Source organism: Ambystoma mexicanum, chromosome 1q (assembly GCF_040938575.1).
Source record: "Ambystoma mexicanum isolate Mex_15411 chromosome 1q, UKY_AmexF1_1, whole genome shotgun sequence".
Classification (NCBI taxonomy): Eukaryota; Metazoa; Chordata; class Amphibia; order Caudata; family Ambystomatidae; genus Ambystoma; species Ambystoma mexicanum.
Genome location: NC_090922.1, coordinates 617746820 through 617765444, shown reverse-complemented (window position 1 = coordinate 617765444; position 18625 = coordinate 617746820). Strand labels below are relative to the sequence as shown.

General features: G+C 48.5%; 1 protein-coding gene across 6 annotated transcripts in view; it reads right to left on the bottom strand.

The window, feature by feature from the left end:
- The window catches only part of RALGPS2 (Ral GEF with PH domain and SH3 binding motif 2), a 2782724-nt gene that overhangs the window by 2678818 nt on the left and 85281 nt on the right, over positions 1–18625 (bottom strand). For all 6 annotated transcript variants that reach the window (XM_069641167.1, XM_069641168.1, XM_069641166.1 and 3 more), the window contains exon 2: positions 9108–9222. The gene's annotated coding sequence lies outside the window, so the exon portion shown is untranslated. The remainder of the gene's footprint in view (positions 1–9107; positions 9223–18625) is intronic.

Genomic DNA, 18625 nt, shown 5'->3' with positions numbered 1-18625 from the left:
TCCTTTCTATTTAAGTCTAATGGGAGGATGTTGATTTGTTCAAGGCCCCCGCCAGCCATGCCCAATCATTCACCTCCTGCAATTTGTCATGATGCTTGGTCGATTGCTTGCCATTTCCTTTTTCCTGGTTTGCTATTGTAAAGTTTCTCATGTAGGGCATCTTTATCAAAGTTGGGCATTGTTCCAATCTGTTTAGGATCTTGTTTTTTTCATCCTTCCTCAGTTCTTGGGTTGAGACTTCTGTTGAATTTGTTTTTACTTCTCTTGAAACAGTCGCCTCCCTGCAACTTTCAAAAATGTTCCCTTGATAGTCATTCACTTCATAGCCCAACCTCAGCCAGCATCATTTTGATGGAGATGGTCTTCTCCTTCCATGGCCCGAGACCATGTGTCCATATAATTGGCACGTGGGCACCAGTCCTAGTGAGACATCTGTCAAAACTGAAAATCTTACAAGTAATGTCCATTCCTTTTGTTGTCGCAGCATCTAGGACAGGATCATGGAAAATAAGCTAGCCACTTAAGTTTTTGCATTGATATCAGAGAAAACCTGCATTTATGAGGGCTTACTTCTTATAGAGCCCAACAAGTAAACCTGGCAGTTCCAATTTCACTTTCAAGTGGATCTGATTTGATCAGCCAGTAGTTTAAATATGGGTAAACTCCGATCTTTTTTGACTTCAGATGTGTCACCAATACCCAACTTTTGTGGCGGATCTTAACGCAAATTACTGAACTTTAAATGCAGTGTTTGTTTTTCAACATTAAACTAAGAAAGTTCAATGCAGAGGAGCCATTCAGGTGTCAGAACGTGTCCTGGGCATTAATGAGTGCAGGTCATCTTTGCGAAGCAGAGTGAAAATAGAGTGCTTTATATTCCCTTTCTTCACTCACTTCTTTGCTACTTTCAAGCCCATGTTTGCTCTAAATTGAAAATCAGATTATGTGACCCTCTTCACAACGTTCACCCATTTGGCTCTTGTGATGTTTTAAGAAGCAAAACGGCTTGAAATGCGTGTTGTTATGAAATGGGGGAGCATAAGGGGAGCTTAGATTCTGCAGTGGTGTTGGTTTTCACAATGTCCATGATCTGCCTGCTCTTCCTCCTCTCTGGCATTTCATAGCAATGTGGAAACAACTCCGTGGCTATGTTTGGTGGAACTGTGGTGGACACCCAAAAGAGGCAAATTAAAACTACTGCTGAAAACCTCTCTTCTGATGGTAATTTTCTGTCCTCAAGCCCAAACTCACAGATTTGAGGGTGTTTGCTTGTTTCCCTGCTGTCAACTTATCCATCAACCCAGACACAAATAAAATCGGAACAGAAGGTCCGATTTTTGTTGGGGGCGTTAACTTTATGATCAGTTCATCTGGACCATGACTGACTCTGAAGAGCAAGGCCATTTACAGTATCCTTGTGAGGCTAGTATTGGGACCTCCTTTGAGGCACTAATAATCCAGTAAAACACCAAACAACCTTCCATTTTTAAATCTAGGCAATAGTGTTTTTTCCTTTGGTAAAAAAGCTGCACAATACTGGGGACAGTGTGATAGGTCGCCATCATGCATGCCCAGCAAAGCAGTGGAGTTGCCAGTTTGCAGAAGACTAGAAGCTGCAGTAGTAGAAACATTTATGCTGAAGGCATTCATCTTTCTGCTTACCTTCTGGGGAGGTGGTTCTAACAAAAAAGGAGGCGTAAGAGGAAGGCTGGTACATTTCTTGCTGCCGATCATGTCAACGAAACCAATGGTGGTTTCTGTCAGAACAGAGTATGCCCAGTGTGTGTTCTAGGGTACCCAGCACTAGTGTAAGGAGTGGGCAGGATGTTCCTTTGGCTGGAGCAATTCGAAGAAAGACTGCATCACCTGAGGTGGAGGAGAACATTCAAATTCATGGCCGCTCTTAGAGACTTCCCATTAAATTACAAGTTCGACAGTCAGTGAGAATCTAGGTGTATCAAATCAAAAGAGCAGGGCAAGTTCTCAAACTCCATTCTATGGTGGGCGGCAACTGGTTTCGATAAGAGCATATGTTGGAGAAATAGGCTGTGGAGGAGAAATGTGCCATGGCAGAGAGCTAAACCGTGGTTGTAGACCCTCCGGAGTGAAAATAAATTCCACAGAACAGGGTATTTGACCCATGTTTGTTCTCAGAAGAGGGGTTCCCACACTCCTTTTCAATTACGCCATGGAACTTGTTGACCTGTCCGTGTTAAAATCTAAGTTCTTGGGGCTGTAAATGGTTCTGCAGTTGAAGATCCCTAAACGACAAATACTGCAAGGTTTTTACCCATGACAATGAAGATCCCAGAGCCTTTATTGTCCACCAATGGGGTTTCAGATTTGACCAGTACTCCCGATGACCCCCAGAGATTTGTTATATGCAGACACATGATGCTCAAGTGAAGGAAGGCTCACTCCTGGGTGTTAATAAGGTTGTGACCTGGAGAGAGAAGTGTCCAATAGCCCTGACGCCCTCCCTATTTTCAAACATTTCCAAAGCATTTGTTGGCAAATTGGCACTTTTTTGCAGCATGGAAATGTGGAAGAAACCATGCAGACAGCTCGATCATCTTTTGGGCCACCGCCCTCTTATCTCCCCCTAACTGGCACATTTATCAAAGCACAGGCACTCTTCTTGAGGGAATCCAAACACAGGAACAAAACACGGAAACACCCTTACGCCCACATACAAATGGCTTAATGTTCAGTAGGGCGCAAAAGACAGCAAATCAAGTCTATATTATTTTAAAGCAAGGCTCGGAAAGAAAGTGCCTGAAAAATCTGAGGTATACTCCAAGATCCTTGCTAAAAAATTATTATTATTCTTTTTTTTTTTAAACCAAGTTTATTTTTGGGTCGAAGGCATACAGGTATTTTTAACACAACATTTGCCATCAATAATTATTTAGGTTCTATATTTTTCTTGTGTTCATATCTTACAGTTCGTAGGAGTTTGCGTTGCCTTCAAAGATTTTCAGTTTTCAATTTCCCCCTCCTCTCCCGCTCACCCCATCCCTCCATCCCCTATACATTTCTCTCCCCCCAACTTTAATCACTATTTTACACTTTAGAGTTCAGTCTATTTAGAATCTTTTCCTGAATCTTTAGTGTCTCGACATCTTTATGTCGAGAAGAATTCAGATGACATGCGTGTTGGAGTAGGCAGGGTTTGAAGAAGTGAGCTTCTCTGTCCCGCACATGTTCATGTAATGGGTTCCAGGTAGTTAAGCACCTCAGATATTTTCCAGTACTGATGGCATATATCTTCTCCATAGCCATTACTCCCCAAATCTTGATCCACCACACTGCTGAGATTGGGCCCTCTTTGTTTTTCCAGTTTTGTGCCAGGGTCATTCTTGCTGCTGATAATAGGTCAGTAATGAGCTTGGCTGTCGTTCCCGACATTGCATATTGACCTTCTATAGGGACTCCTAAGAATTGTTTTCGGAGACCTCGGCAGATCAACCCCTGAAATGTCCTTTATGTGGCTTAGTATTTCCTTCCAATAGGCGACGGCTTTGGGGCATGTCCACCACATATGGAATAGGTCTCCCTTCGCACAGCAGTTCCTCCAACAGTTTGGCGAGTAAAACTTTGTGAATGTGGTTCAGGGACATATACCATCTGAGGCATAGTTTGTAAGCGGATTCCTTTATCGTGGTGCATGTGGAAGTGCTGTGTGCACATGCCTATATTTGGTTCCATTACTCCTCTATTAGTGGCTCTTGCATGTCTCTTTCCCAGTTCATTTTGTATTTGAGATTGTCGGTCAGCTGGTCGTTGGAGCAGTCTGTAGAGTCTGGTGACCCCCTTCACCGTATTGCCTTCCTTCAGCGACAGTTCTAGGACTGATGGCATTCTCGTGCCCGCTCTTCACCGTTGGGTGGGTTATCCAGTGCCTTATTTGTGCATATCTATAGCGCTCAAGTCTGTGTTCAAACCCTATACTTGCATTCACAACTAAAGCTAAGCAATGTTTAGGGATGTCAGCAATAAAAGAAATTGAGTTCCAAATGAAATTCTAAGCTTCTACTAGCTCCTGACTTACTTTTCAGCTGTCCTTTTCAAGTTCAAGCAGTTCCACAAAACTCTTGGGTTTCTCTTCCCCAAGTTCAAAACAGTTCCCCAAAGCCTTCAGGTTTCCTTCCACAAGTTCAAGACAAAGTTCAAAAGTTTAAACAAAACAATTCTCAAAGGTTTGGAATCCTCCCCAATCCTCTTGCCAAGGGTAGTTTCTTTGGTTCACCAATGCAAGTTTTACACCCCTGATTACTCCTTTCAATTTCTTTTAATGCAGGGCTCTCGGTCCAAGGGCAGTTGACGGACCACACATCACAGGTCACGCAACAGAGACCCCTTTTCATCAGCTTTTGCAACAATTGTCCACTGCTTTCCCTTGCCAATAAAAAGTACTTTTAATATCAGAAATATTCACTTTCAATCCTTTTCCGTGGTTAGTTTGCTCACTATTCACTTGGTTATGCTGTAGATACTGGTTTCTCTTCTCACATCCTTCTTGGGATTTTACTTGCTTTGCCAAGAACTATATTTCATTTAACTTGCTTTGTGGTATTTGCTACCTGCGCCACGTTGCTTTAGTTTCTTTCAAAACATTATCTTTGCTTGCTTCATCTCTGTTCAGCAATCAGAAATACTTATTCAATCATACTTTCATGTTGCTTTAATTCTGTACAGTTTGCAATAATGTTTTCAGTTTGTTCGGTATTCAAAAGGATGCATTTGGAACTCGCACGTTACTGGCTCACTTGAATATTCAGAATTCCAAGTATTCTCCCTTATGTAACTCAGGGTTCTCTCTTGCACTTATGCTTCATTCAATTTCGGGTTTCTTAAGACATCAGTCTTTCTGTATGTTCCCTTCATGTATTAGACTCTTCGCATTGAGCTCTGCCCCTTCTAGACCACCCGATTTCCCCCAATGGTGTCTGGCAGGCAGACCAGTCTTTTCAGTGTTCCTTTATTGGTATGAGACCCTCTTCTGGAGGCAGCTTCTGCTGCTTGTGCTGTGGGGAGATGCGGCTGCCTCTCCCGTCTGTTACACATCTCTACGTACACTTGCCGTCCTTCTCTCCGTTGGCAGAGCAGTGTTCTCTGGGCAGGTGAGCGGCCAGACCCTCCAAAGTGGTTGCTTCGCTCCCAGGCCTCTCGCGGCCCCTTCTGCTCTCGCCTGCGCTCTCGCCGCCTGCTCCTTCTCTCTGCTCTGCCTCGCCAAGTGTCACAGCCTTCAGGTTGCACGCTGGTTCACTTCATGCTTCTTGCCAGCAGGTTTCTCCTCTTCCTCTTGAACTGCCGGCGCTCTTATACTCATAAGGATTGTTAAATGACCTCAGGTGCGGGTCATTTGATCCAATTACCTGACCATAGTTAAAAGGGACATGCCCAACCTTTACAATACTCTGCAGGTCTCTTCCTTGTCTAAGTACTATAGTGGTGAAATTACCCGACAGTGTTCATCACTCTTAGTTGTCTCTTCGTCCCAGTACCATAGTGTGTTAAATAATGGAAAATGTGGGGAAAGATTTTGCAATAGCCCATAAAGGCCGGGAGAGGGTTAGGCTGATCTTCATAAGGGAAGGGGGGGGGGGGTATCATGTCTCCTTATGAACCCTCCTCTCCCCTTCTTCTATGGCTTCGGGATTTATAATATTTCCTGATGTTCCCCCTATTCAGAGAAAAAGGGGAAACACCCCATAAGTATGCCTCAGATTTTGGGTTCATATGGAAGGGGGAATACTGCATCTCTCCCAAACAAGTCCAATCCCCAAGGACCCTCCACCTAGTTGATCCTCCCTCGCTTCTCCGCCCCCAGGGTCAGAATCCAAGAGCAATGGCCACCTGGCCACCTGAGAAGATTACCCATGGGGAGCACATGTGAGGACGCCTTCAGATTTCCCATACTGCCGACCTAATAACATGTCAATTTCTTTAAGTATGGAGGCACAGAGTGAAACAAAATGAAGGAAAGGCATATACGCTTCTGAAACACATATTTGATTATTAAAAGTTAAAAAAAGATATATTTTAACTAAAAACAAAAAAAAAGTGTTCTGTGATCCCAATTAGACACAACTAATCAATGTTTATTTATATTAAATGAATATCCCATGATGGAGAATCAGCATGACCAAGAAATTACACTTTAAAAAAAGAAAGTCAGTCTAGCTGACAGAGTACAGACGCAATATCTTCCTTTGAGAAACATAACTGCATAAACTATTACACTTAAACAAGGTGACATTGGCACTTATTTGCTGCACTGATGGAATCGATTTTGCCTAGCAACAAATGAGAAGCAACAGAAGCGCATAGTCAACCTCTTTACCTCACAATCCCAATCCTGCACCGTTCGATACTGTAGAGAATATATACATTTAAAAAAAAAAAAAATGCACACCTTCCACTATGCACCAAAAACACACCAAACCCTAATCTGTCACACAACCGTAAACCACCTTTCATCCCATTACTCCCCGCCACACTAGAACTATCCCAGTGGGTGTATTACAATCCTTGTCTAACTGACACCTCGCCATCCCAGTTTTCCTCTGCGCCTATGTTTTCATTAAGTGTGTTTCTATCCAACGGTCATGCTGAGCAAATCCAAAAGAAAAACTGTAAAAATCAAGTTTAGTGTCTTTCTGAGCTGTGTTCACAATAACAAAATACTTTCAGGTAAAAACAAAGACCAACTGCCACAAACTATAACATTCCATGTGCAGCATAAGAACAAATCTTTTCGCTGCACACGTTAACAGGATGAGGTTCCGATTTCATATGGAATGTAAAATGGACATGTTGCAAACGGCCTGACCTTTTTAACATAACACCGAGCGCTTTGATGTGTTTTTTTATCAGATGCAGTTTTCAGAGAAACTTGGATTTTTGATTCCTTTAGCTCCTGAACCGCTGCCATAATCCCCTCCAAACTAACAAAGTCTCAGTCTTGAAAGACAGACCCCCAATTGGTCGTAGCGTTGCTGTCATTGCCCATCTCCCCTATGCAACACTCTTTCCCTTACAATTCATTTATCAAATTTCTCATGGCCAAACCTCCAATTCCCACTGCGCTGTCTATCTATTTGGAACTACTTTATCAGGCTACCATTAAAAATCTTTTCAAGGATGCTCTGTCCTGTTCTTCCTCCTCCCCCCACCGCCTAGTTTTAGGAGATTACAATCTTTGGGCTTGCCCCTCTGGCCAGCTATGCACACTTTTGGTCTACAAGTGTTTCCAAACTCTCCCATATAATCTCTGGCCTTACTGATCAGGCAGGTCACAGTAGTGTAGATCTTTACAGCAACAAACAAATAAACCCCCAAACTACAAGTCTCCTTCCTCCCTTTTAAGTCGTTCATGGTCTGATCAAGTTGTGGTCCCTTTATACATAGTGAACATTCGTTGCCACCACTCCTCTTTTATCGCATTTCCTATTAACTGCTCTTCTGAACCAAAACAGGTCATGCCTGCATACAACCTCTGGCTCTTATCCACTTTGAACCCATCCCAGCAACCCGCCCCTTCTCTGTACTCCGACAGCTCTGCCCAAAATGGTTCTTGTCAAAAGTCACCATCCTGAAAATTGCCACCAAAAGGTGCCAAATATCATTTTTACAGTTTATACTCTCACAGAGACATTTGCAAAGTCAACTTAAAACGTATAAACCCTGTTATTCAACATAAAATTGGTGGTGAACCCACAAAAAGGAATGTTTCGCCGTCCTCTACAGAGTTTCTGCTACTCCTCCCGTATCACTTCCTATGCCGAGATATGTGAACCTTTTATTCTGACAAGGTTGACTCTATATGCTCCATCACCTATAACTCTTTTTCAAAGTGGGCTCAGTATCATGAACACATTACTACACACAGGGTTACAAATTGAGGAGAGATGGTAGCTATTTAGCTCCTGTTTATAGCCCAGAAGAGCCTAGTTAGCTTGACAACGACCAGGAGCTAATTCTGGCTAACCAGGCCAATTGATGCCAAAGCATACCCATCTGAAATAACTTTATTTCTCAGTGGCAGCTCCTGCTCACTGGTTAATGCAGAATACCCAGAAGCTGCTTTTAGCGTCTTTATTTTCGATCCCCATCTACAGTGGAAAGGCAGGCATATTTTGTGGGCACAGCTTCATGATCGTGATATACTGTGGCAACCATTGCAGAAATAGTGAACAAAGGCATCATGAAACCATTACAAAACGCTAGCGTACTTGTGGTGACCTGGTATCTATTGAATTATTTCCTACATTACCATTCAGCAGGTGTCTGCAACCTACCTTTGGCTTTCCAGATGTTTTGGAATGCAGCTCACCAGCTTTAGTCAGCATGGGAGTTGTAGTCCATAATATCTGGAGAGCCAATCGTTTCAGATCCCCAAGTTGTAAAACTGTCCAGCTTGTTAACCCACTTTCTCAAATGTTGCGCTGTAAAGTACACCATTTTAAACCAGCACTTACATAGTCAGAGGGAGAACCACCCCCAAACCCTCAGATATTTTTTGAAGCTTCCCTGCTAGGCCTGGTCGCTCACACTAACCGGGGAGATATTAAGCCACTCCACTGAAAATATTCGTCAGGAGCCACTGTCCCACCACTGGGATCGAAAAAGCTGCCAGTGAGTGAAACCTTAAAACCAAAGCATCCTTCGCCAGCACTTGCCCCAAGGCTCCCTTTCCCGGACTATCCCTACCCAGTCCACCTGCCCACTGCACTTTGCCTCCTCCTCCCCCCTAGAACCTGCCACCTTGGCCTGGCCAGCACTTGCCGTCCTCCCCCGCCCCCTTGTGGCCAAAATAACAGTCTTCCTTGTTGCTGTTCTTTGTATGATTCACACCCCCACTCCCTGCCCCTTCTTGTCCTGTGGTGCCTGGAAACACTCGTGTATAGGCACCATACAAATGTCCAAGAGCTATGGGCACATCCTTGTCCACAAAAGGCAGAGAGGATAGCTCAGGGGTAACGCGTTTGTCTTGGAAGCAAGACGACGCACAGCAACACAGGTTTGAATCACAGGCTCACACTTAGAAACTGGTCCCGGTATTAAGCGCGTTATAAAAGAGCAATTAACAATTAATTGAATACCTCGACGTTTGCTGAACTGTGTGAACTCTACTGCCGTCTGTGTCTTCCTGCGTCACTTCAACGAAATCCGCCAAGTTTGGTTAATCATTCTCATCAGAAGCACTACATCACAGTTCTTGGGAGCAAAAGGAATGCAAGACAGAGTCAGTGTTTTGGAAATACATTTTTTGAAGCCCCATAACATTACCTAAAACCATGATCAAACAATTACAACAGAAAGGTCACAAAAGCAGATTATTAACTTAACCATTTCCAACAAACCAGATGTGACTAAAGGGTAGAAAGGAAGTGGTGATGCCGGACAAATCGCTGTCTTGAAATGCCTTCAACCAATCAAATTGCTAACTTGAGCTAAGTGACCTTACTCATTTTTTTGTTAAGAAAGCAATTGGCTAGGAGGCTTGCTTAAATAAATGCATCCTAGGTTTGCATCCTAAATGGCTTAATGAGAGGAATGGAAATGTGCAAACAATACACAGAGTGCCGAACTGAACGCTCGAACACACCCAGCAAGCAAAGTTGATTTCCATCTATTTACTGGGCTTCCAAACGTACTGTGACTGTTTAGATTACTAAACTTCACTGCCAGAGATGTGGGAGTCTGAGAATTCATAGCTAGAGCGGAGGTAGAGCTGAACCACAGAGCAGGGCTGCGCTCAAAGAATCAAATGGGAGAAGAGCAGGCAAAATACCCACACCAGTCTTCCCGTCACCCTGTGCTCTCAAAACCAATGCCCTTCATCCTACCACACTATCTCCACAAAAAATAAACATGTGGCCTCCCGCCTACCTGCTGCGACCCGCCAACCACGTAAACACATACCCAACGTACTGCATCTCCAGCACCATCAGAAACAAACCCATACATGGTGTCCTGCCTCTTCAACCCCACAATGTGTGTCATCATTTTGGCAGATAAAAAGTAACTTGTTCCTTACTGTATTGCAAAGGTTCTCCAGCATGGGTCTGACATCGATTCACATGCTCATGAATATTCCCCATCAGGCTGCTGGAAATCCTCAGTAAAGAAACAAATCAAGTTTAATTTCTGAAATGTCTCTCTCTTAACAACCAATCACTGAGCTCTGGGTCATACTGCCCCCATCCAATGACTAGCATCTACATAAGCCCCTCCTCTGGCAGCCATCTTCAGATTTGGTAGCACGTAAAGTGGCAGAAGGACCAAGAGAAGAGATACAGAGAGGTAGGCGGGAGGGTTCCCATGTGAATCCATGCCAAACCCATGCTGGTGAACAACAGTTACATCTAAGTAATGGGGTCTGGCATGGATTCATATGCTCATAAATAAAGAATACATAGCAGTACACACATGCACAACCACAGGAGGTGGCAAGGCTCAACATAAGCATCTTTTGTCTCCTCACCAGGCTCACCTTCAAGTGAACAGGTTGAGCAGCACTGCTTGGCCGACTCTGGACTCCTCCCTGGAATCCCTGTCGACGCAGTAGAAGTTCGTGAAGGTGCGCGTTGACCTCCACGTAGCAGCCCTGCAGATATCCAGCTGGGGCACATCAGACAGGAATGCAGTAGTTGCAGCGATCGCTCTGGTGGAATGGGATCTCGGACAGCCAGGCAACTGTCGATTTGCCAACCGGTGATGCAGCCGGAGAGCCACCTGGAAATGGAAGCCTTGTAGAGGGACTTCCCATGTTTCACAGGACCCAAGTGAATAAAAAGTTGCGACGTCTTCCGGAAACTCTTTGTGCGGTCCATGTAGAACTTAAGCGCTCTAGCCACGTCCAGCAAGTGCAAAGTCCTTTCAGCTGGCGACGAATGAGTCAGAAAACATACAGGCAGCACCAAGGGCTTTTTTTAGATGAAAGTCTGACGGCACCTTGGGCATGAAGGAAGGGTGCGTCTGCAGCACCACCCTTGTGTCGTGAAAAGTCAAATAAGGTGGCTTACAGGACAGGGCTTGAATCTCACCCACTCGTCATGCAGAGGTGATGGCCACTAGGAATGCTGTTTTCCACGACAACGTCAATGGAACTGTCTGCATAGCTTCAAATGGAGGCCCCATGAACCTAGTCAGTACCACATTGAGTTCCCACGCCGAGGCTGGAGCCTTCACCGGCAGGAACAAACTGAACAGTCCTTTGACAAACTCCTTAACCAGACGGTGTGACCATAACGACAACCATCCTCAAGATCTGGTGTAGCGGGAGATAGCCACCAGATGAACTCTGATGGAGGCATGGACCAGACCTGCTTTGGCCAACGACAGTAAATACGGTAGCACCTGCAGAGCCGTGACTCGTAGACAGTCGATCTTCTATGCACGGCACCAAATGGTGAACCTCTTCCATTTGTGTCTAGCACTTAAGAGTAGACAATGCTTTGGCAAGTACCTCCTTGCAGTCCGCTGGGAGATCGTAGCCCCCGAACTCCAATGCTGCAGGAGCCAGGCCTTCAGGTTCAGCGATCCTGAATCGTGGTGCAGAATTGTGCCTCCTTCCCTGGTGAGAAGATCTGCGACCACCGGAAGCTTGACTGGAGGGGACACCGACATGTCGAGAAGGTCCAGGTACCAGGTCTGCCTCCGCCATGCTGGTGCGACGAAGATCATCCTGCACCGGGACCGTCTGAGTTGATTGACGAGCCAAACAAGCAACGGAAGTGGAGGGAACGCATACAGAAACAGGCCGTCCCAGGGGGAATGAGAATGAGTCCCCCATGATCCCCGTCAGGGGAAACCTGCTGGCGAACCTCCAGCACTTGCTGTTCGTCACCGTCACAAATAGATCGATCTGGGGATTGTCCCATCTGCGGAAACAGGTAATCCACTTGGTCCTGCCAAAGCTCCCACACGTGGCAAGAGCGCAACTCACTGCTGAGAGTCTCTGCTACAGTGTTCTTCACTCCTGCCAGATGAAACAGGATGAGGAACATCCCCTGGGCAATGGCCCAATGCCATAGTTCCTGCGCTTCTTTGGAAAGCGCCAGGGATCTGGTACCCCCCCCCCCCGTGCTGCCCGATGTAAAATATTGTGAACATTGTGGTTTTGTCCGTGAAGACCCGCACCACCTTGCCCTTGAGGGACGGAAGGAAAGACTTGAGGGTCCAAAACACTGCCCGCAGCTCCAACACGATGTGCAATGTTTTCTCTTCCAGTAGCCACAGGCCTCTTGCGTGAAGACTTCCGGTGTGAGCTCCCCATCCTTCCTGGAAGGTGTCTGTCGTGACCGTCTCCTGGTGCGGTGGGGTCTGGAAATCCACGCCTCCAGACAGATGAGTGCAAATGCCCCACCACCTTATCGCTTGACGGAAGCTCGACGAGCGTGATCTTGTCCTGGAAGCCTCCAAACACCTGTATCCAACGGTCGTCGAGGACCTCCTGTAGCAGACGCGTCCATAGCCTGCATAATCGGATGAGGTAGATGCATGAAGAGACTAGATGGTCCTCACCATGGCGACCTTCAGTGCCAACAGTCGTCGTTCCTTGCCCAGAATGGCCGCTATCCTCTCAAACAGAGATGCCAGGCACTACACTGTTGAGCCCGGATCCCAGAAACAGATCATCATGAGATGGAGTTAAGCAGGACTTTGCATAGTTCACCGAGAACCCCAGCTCTGTCAGTAGGCGAATGGTGCACGCCGTGTGTTCAACAGTGATGTCCTTCGACTGGCTCGGATGAGCCAGTCGTCCAAGTAAGGGTAGGCGTGGATCCCCTGCAGTCACAGCTGCGCCGCCAGGCACTTGGTGAAAACGCTTGGTGCCGATTTCAATCCAAAGGGAAGGGCCTTGAATTGGTAGTGCTTCCCTTGAACCACAAAGCGAAGAAACTTGCGGTGCCCCTTGTGAATGGGGAGGTGGAAGTACGCATCCTCCAAGTCCAGTGACGACAGGAAGTCCATCTCTTCCAGCTGTCCGAACAGGTGATGAATGGAGACCATCCAGAGTTTTTGGGACTTGATGTACTTGTTTAGTCGACGAAGGTAGAGGCCTCCAGCCACCTGTCTTTCACAAGGAAGTACCTAGAGTACACTCCGGAGCCTCTTTGGGCGAGCTCCATCGCACCTTTCCTTAGCATGGCCCGCACCTCCAGCAGCAGCGGAGGGACGTTTCCCTGCCGGGCCACTGGTGGTATTTGGGGACACTTCTGTTGAAATTCCAGGGTGTGTCCGTGGGCGAGAGTGTCCAGCACCCAACGGTAGGAGATGGTTTTCCACACGCTGATGAAGTTCGCCAGCCGGCCTCCCACCAGGGTGCACAGGTGGGGGCACGACGCCACGGTCGGTTCAATCCTGCTTGGGTGTCTAAGGGCCGCCTTGGGTACCCTGGCGACCATGACGTTCTCCTCTGAATTCCTTGGAGCGGCCCCTGTTGGTTTCCTGGGCCGAAGAGCTGGAGGGTTGGCGTTAAGAAGAGGAGCCCCCGCCGAACACCTTGCGACTTGCTGCCTGAGGGCCAAAGGACGGCCTGCGCTGTTGAAGAGTGCCCAAGGCGCGAGCCGTCTCCGTCTTTATGGATTGTAGAGACTCATCCACAGCCTTGCCGAACAAATTGTCCCAGTCGAAGGGCATGTCCAGCACCTTCGACTGAATGTCCTGACAAAAAGTTGGTGGCCTTGAGCCAGCCACGACGAAGGCAAACACTGTTGCCCATTTGGCGGAACCCGCCAAATGGCAATGTCTGTGGCCACCGTAATGGCGTGGTCTGATGCCATTTCGCCTTCCTTCAGAATTTCCAGCACTTCCAACCTCTTGTCGGGAAGAAAATCCAAGATGAGGGCGATCTTGAACCACAGCTCCCGGTCCTAGCGTGCCACAATGGTGAGGGCGTTGGCGGCCTTGATGGTCATCACCACAGAAAAGATGACCCCGTCGTCCCATAGCATCTAACTTCTTGCCCTCACAGTCCGGTGGGGTGGATGCTGCCGAGGAAGAAGCGCCCGAGGACGACTTCTTGGTCGCCGCTGACACCAGAGTCCGGAGATGGTTGGGCCCGCAAGCACTTGGGCGCGGAGTCCGGCACCCTGTACTTCTCAAGGCGATCCCTCTTCGCCAGGGCCGTAGAAGGCTTCTTCATGAGAGACAAACCTTCGTCCCAAATGTCATCCAGGAGCGGGACTGAGAGGATGGTCTTTCTCTTCGCCTCACGGCGCGGATATAAGAAGCCCTCCTTATCCTCTGGAGCGTGCTGGAAGAGCTGCGAAGCTCTGGAGATCGCGTGGAACAAGCCTATCTCATCCGGCAGGGAAGATCTGGGAGGTGGCGACGGGAGGTTCCCCCATCACACCATTGTCCGTGCCCGTCGTCGCCGCGGGAGCCCAGGCCCTCGTCGCCTTGCTGCTCTTCCTTCGCCTTTGTTGACAAGCTCATCGTAGGGCGTGTTCACTAGGTTTTCCCCCACTTGGATGGTTTGCAGGCCTATGAGCTCCTCCTTCTCGGAGCTATCTGTACCCTGCAGGGCCACCGCGCATCCCCCCCACCCTCTTCGCTTCCAGAGGGGAAGGTCTCGGGGAGATGACTGGCATCTACTTCTCCGGGGTATTTTCTATGGGCCAGAACGCAGCATCCCTCCTGGGAGGAAGGGACACCCTCGCCTTCGGGGTCGCGCCTTGTGGAGCCGTCTCGGCGCCTTCACAAGAGACACTGCCACCCCCTCGATGGAAGGCTGGACCTTCATCAGGTGTACCTGGGCCTTCACGATCAGGGCCGGAGCCTTGTCCTGCTTGGCCATCTCCTTCGTGGGAGGGTCCATGCACCGATCCCCTTGGTCTTCTCCGGTAGGACGGACTTGGGCTTCTCCTCAAGTCTGCCTGGATGGTCCGACTTCCTCTTGGCTGAAGAGCCTGAGTGTTGACGGAAGCTGGAGACGTCGAACGCGCCCTGGCCGCCGAGGGGCCCGTCGCAATGGACTCACGGTGCTTAGCCTTTTGTTGGATCCCCACAGGAGGGGCGCCATCAAAGGTCTTAGAAGCCCGCTCAGCCTTCTTGGAGCTGGGAGAGGCATGCTGCTGTGACCCGATGGGGAGGCCCAAGTAGCTGCTTTTGCGATGGTCTCCCAGGGGACATTTTTGAAAGACAACTGCGGTTGCCTTGCCCCGCACCAGGTGTGCATGAATACCTTTAGGAGGCTGCAGTCCTTGGACAGTGTAAGACTCCGTAATACAGGCAGCAATCCATCTGGAGATAGTCGCCTTAGAGGCCTGTTTACCTTGTGGATTACCAAAGGTCACCAACAGTTGAAGAGTTCCTACATTCAGAAGTTCTGTTTAGATAGAATTTAAGAGCCCTTCTCACATCCAAACAATGCAGAACCCTTTCCGTTTCTGAAGCAGGGTTCAGAAAAAAGACTGGTAGGTATATCGATTCGTTCAGATGGAAATCAGAGACCACCTTAGGCAGGAAAGGAGGATTTGTCCGTAGGACCACCTTATCCTTGTCGAAAACCAAGAAGAGATGCTCCACAGATAAAGCTTGGAGTTCACTCGCACGACTTGCTGAAGTAATGGCAACCAAAAAGAAGACCTTCCACAAAAGGTGCTTGAGGTCCACCGTGGCCATTGGTTCGAAAGGTTTATGGCACAACACCGTAAGGACCACATTCAGATCCCACGCCGGGATAAAGGTACGTCAAACCAGCGAAATGTCTCCTAACCACTGGATTAGACAGAGTAAGACAGAACATGAATGCCCGACTCTGCTAGGTGAGACACGAAAGACAGCACAGTGTCATTCGGAGCCGCCCTTGGGTCCAGCTGTTTGTCTAAGCACCAATGACAGAACCTAAGCCATTTGCTTCTATACTGAGACCTTGTCGAGGGTTTCGTGGCTGCCTTAATAATGTGCAGGTTATCAGCAGACAGGTTGAGATGTTCTAATGATTTGAACTCCGCCACCATGCTGCCAAGCTGAACGGTTGTGGGGAGGGATGCCACAGCTGTTGATCCTGATGAAGCAGGTCGGGACTCACCGGTAGCCCGATCGGTGGCTGCACCAACAGGTGTTGAAGTTCCGAGAACCAAAACCTCGCCGCCCACCATGGGGCTATGAGCAGAAGAGAACAGTTCACCCTGTTCTTCAGCTTGCAAATCGTCCGATGAATCAGAGGCAGAGGTGGGAAAGCGTATGCCCTCATGTTGTGCCATGGAATCTCGAGAGCATCTGCCAAAGAGGCTCCCAGCCAGTTTCTGGAGGCATAAAGAGGAAGCTTCTTGTGTGCCGCTGTCGCAAAGAGGTCCACTTCCGGAGTGCCCCAACGCAGGAAAATCCATGAGAGGATCTCTGCCTTCAGTTCCCACTCGTAGCTGACCATCGTCCGCCGACTGAGGGTATCTGCCGTGACATTCAGCTGGCCCGGAATGTGTACTGCCACTAGCCTGACACCATGACGAACCATCATCCACTCCCAAATCTGGATGGACAGGTCCATAAGAGGAGGAGACTTGGTGCCCCCTTGCTTGTTGATGTAATACATTGACACCACATTGTCTGTGCGGATACGGACCACTTTTTGGGCAATGATCAGTCTGAACGCCTTGAGCGCTAGGAAGATCGCCAGAAGCTCCAGATTTATGTGGAGGAACTTGTCCTGAGGCGACCAAAGATCCGAGACCCGAAGATCCAATGTCGCACCCCACCCGAGAAGGGAGGAGTCCGTTGTGACCGTTACCATAGGGGCTGGGTCCTGAAAACCTGAACCCACCGACAGGTTGCTGAGAGACGACCACCACTCTAGATCCGCTTTCACAGGAAGCCGGAATCAATACCAACTTGGAGTCCGGATCCACAGACTGATGCCAAGAACTCTGAAGAGCCATATGAGTCCGCCTCATCTTGAGACAACCATAGGGCAGAGCCAATATGCACGAGGCCATGAGGCCCAGAAGCCTCTGGAACCACCAGGCCGACATGCTCTCCGACTGCGCAAACATCTGACAAGTGGCCAACAGATCCGCCATTCTGTCCCCGGTCAGGTACACTGTGCAGTCGATCATGTTCCAGCGAAAACCCAGGAAAATCAAGTCCTGCGAGACCGTCATGGAAGATTTACGCCAGTTCACCGACAGCCCAAGATGGAACAGGAGCTGAAGGAGAAACTGAACATTGCATGCAGCGTTCAGTGGGCAAGGGCTGCATAAGAGCCAGTCGTCCAAATACGGACACGAATGGATACCCTGCAGACCAAGATAGGCCGCAATCACCGACATCTTCGTGAAGCCACGCAGAGCCGAGCTGAGGCCAAAAGGAAGCACTCGAAACGGGAATGCTCCTCTCCCCACAGAGAAACGGAGATATATCCTGTGTAGATTCCAGATCAGAATATGCATGAAGGTCCACCACGCTGAGCCAATCGCCCATCTGCAAAGAGGACCGTATCTGGCCAGGCTGATCATCTTCAATTTCTCTTGGGGTAGGAAAAGATTGAACTGGGAAAGGTCTAGGATGGTGCGCAGGCTAGACGGGTTGAGTTTGGGCACGTAAACAGCCGGGAGCAGAAGCCCTCCCCTTGTTCCCCAAGGGGCATGGGCTCCACAGCTCTGAGGTCCAGCAGTTTCTGAACTTCGGCTTTTAGGGAGGACAACCCCGACTGCTGGAAAAGAGGGTTGAAGGGTGGGGCAGGGGGTAAGAGTAAGCGGAAGCCCGCCCGAGCAACTAACAAGACTCACCGGTCCTCGGTGATGGTCTGCCACTTCTCCCAATGAGACGCAATGCTTCCTCCCACCGGTGTCACCATTGTGTCACCATTGGCTTTACTAGTCTCAAATTGTGAACAGAACCTGTACAAACCATCATATTGTGGACGTACTGGTCGGGGCAATTCGATTGCCCCGGGGTCTGTTGTTCGAGGGGGCACTGTCCAGTCCCCCCCGACCGAGTTTTGGCTGGTGGCAGTGGATACTACTTTTTATATTCGACCGCAAATATATTCCTATGGGATTTTCCCATTGTTCGAGGCTACCACTTTTTAATATAGCCTCGAACATACCGCCGGTTTATTAAATTAATATAAATTCACTGGTTGGTATTTTTTGCCGAAACTCGGTTCCAAAATGGTGTTTGTGTGCGCTTCTGTGACTCCAACCCAAGTCGAGCCCTTTGTTCCACTTTTGGGCGGGCTTCTCCACAGAATCTTCCAAAAGTGGTGCCACTCTGGGTACCACAGGGGTGTTGGAGGGGGTTTAGGCACCCTGGACTGAGTTGCCTCGGCAACTCAAGTCGCACTCTTGTGTGATTGGCCCAGTGGTGAGCCGCCCGGCTCACCACTTAGCATGTTTGAGTGACAGCTAGGACTGATGAATGGGGGTTTTCTGCATAGAAGCAGGGCTTTGGGGACTGGAACTTCAGACATCGCCACAGGACCAAAGAATCCGAAGAGGGAGAAGCTGAGCCGACCTGCAACGACGACACCACCGGTGGAGCCCTGCTGAACCGTCTCACCACTTTTTCCGACGACAGAGGAGATCTTCATCCCGAAGAGTCTTCTTCCTTTGACTGGTGGGGATAACAAGTTTGCCCGCTTTTTCGCCTTCCAGGATCATCTCGGGGC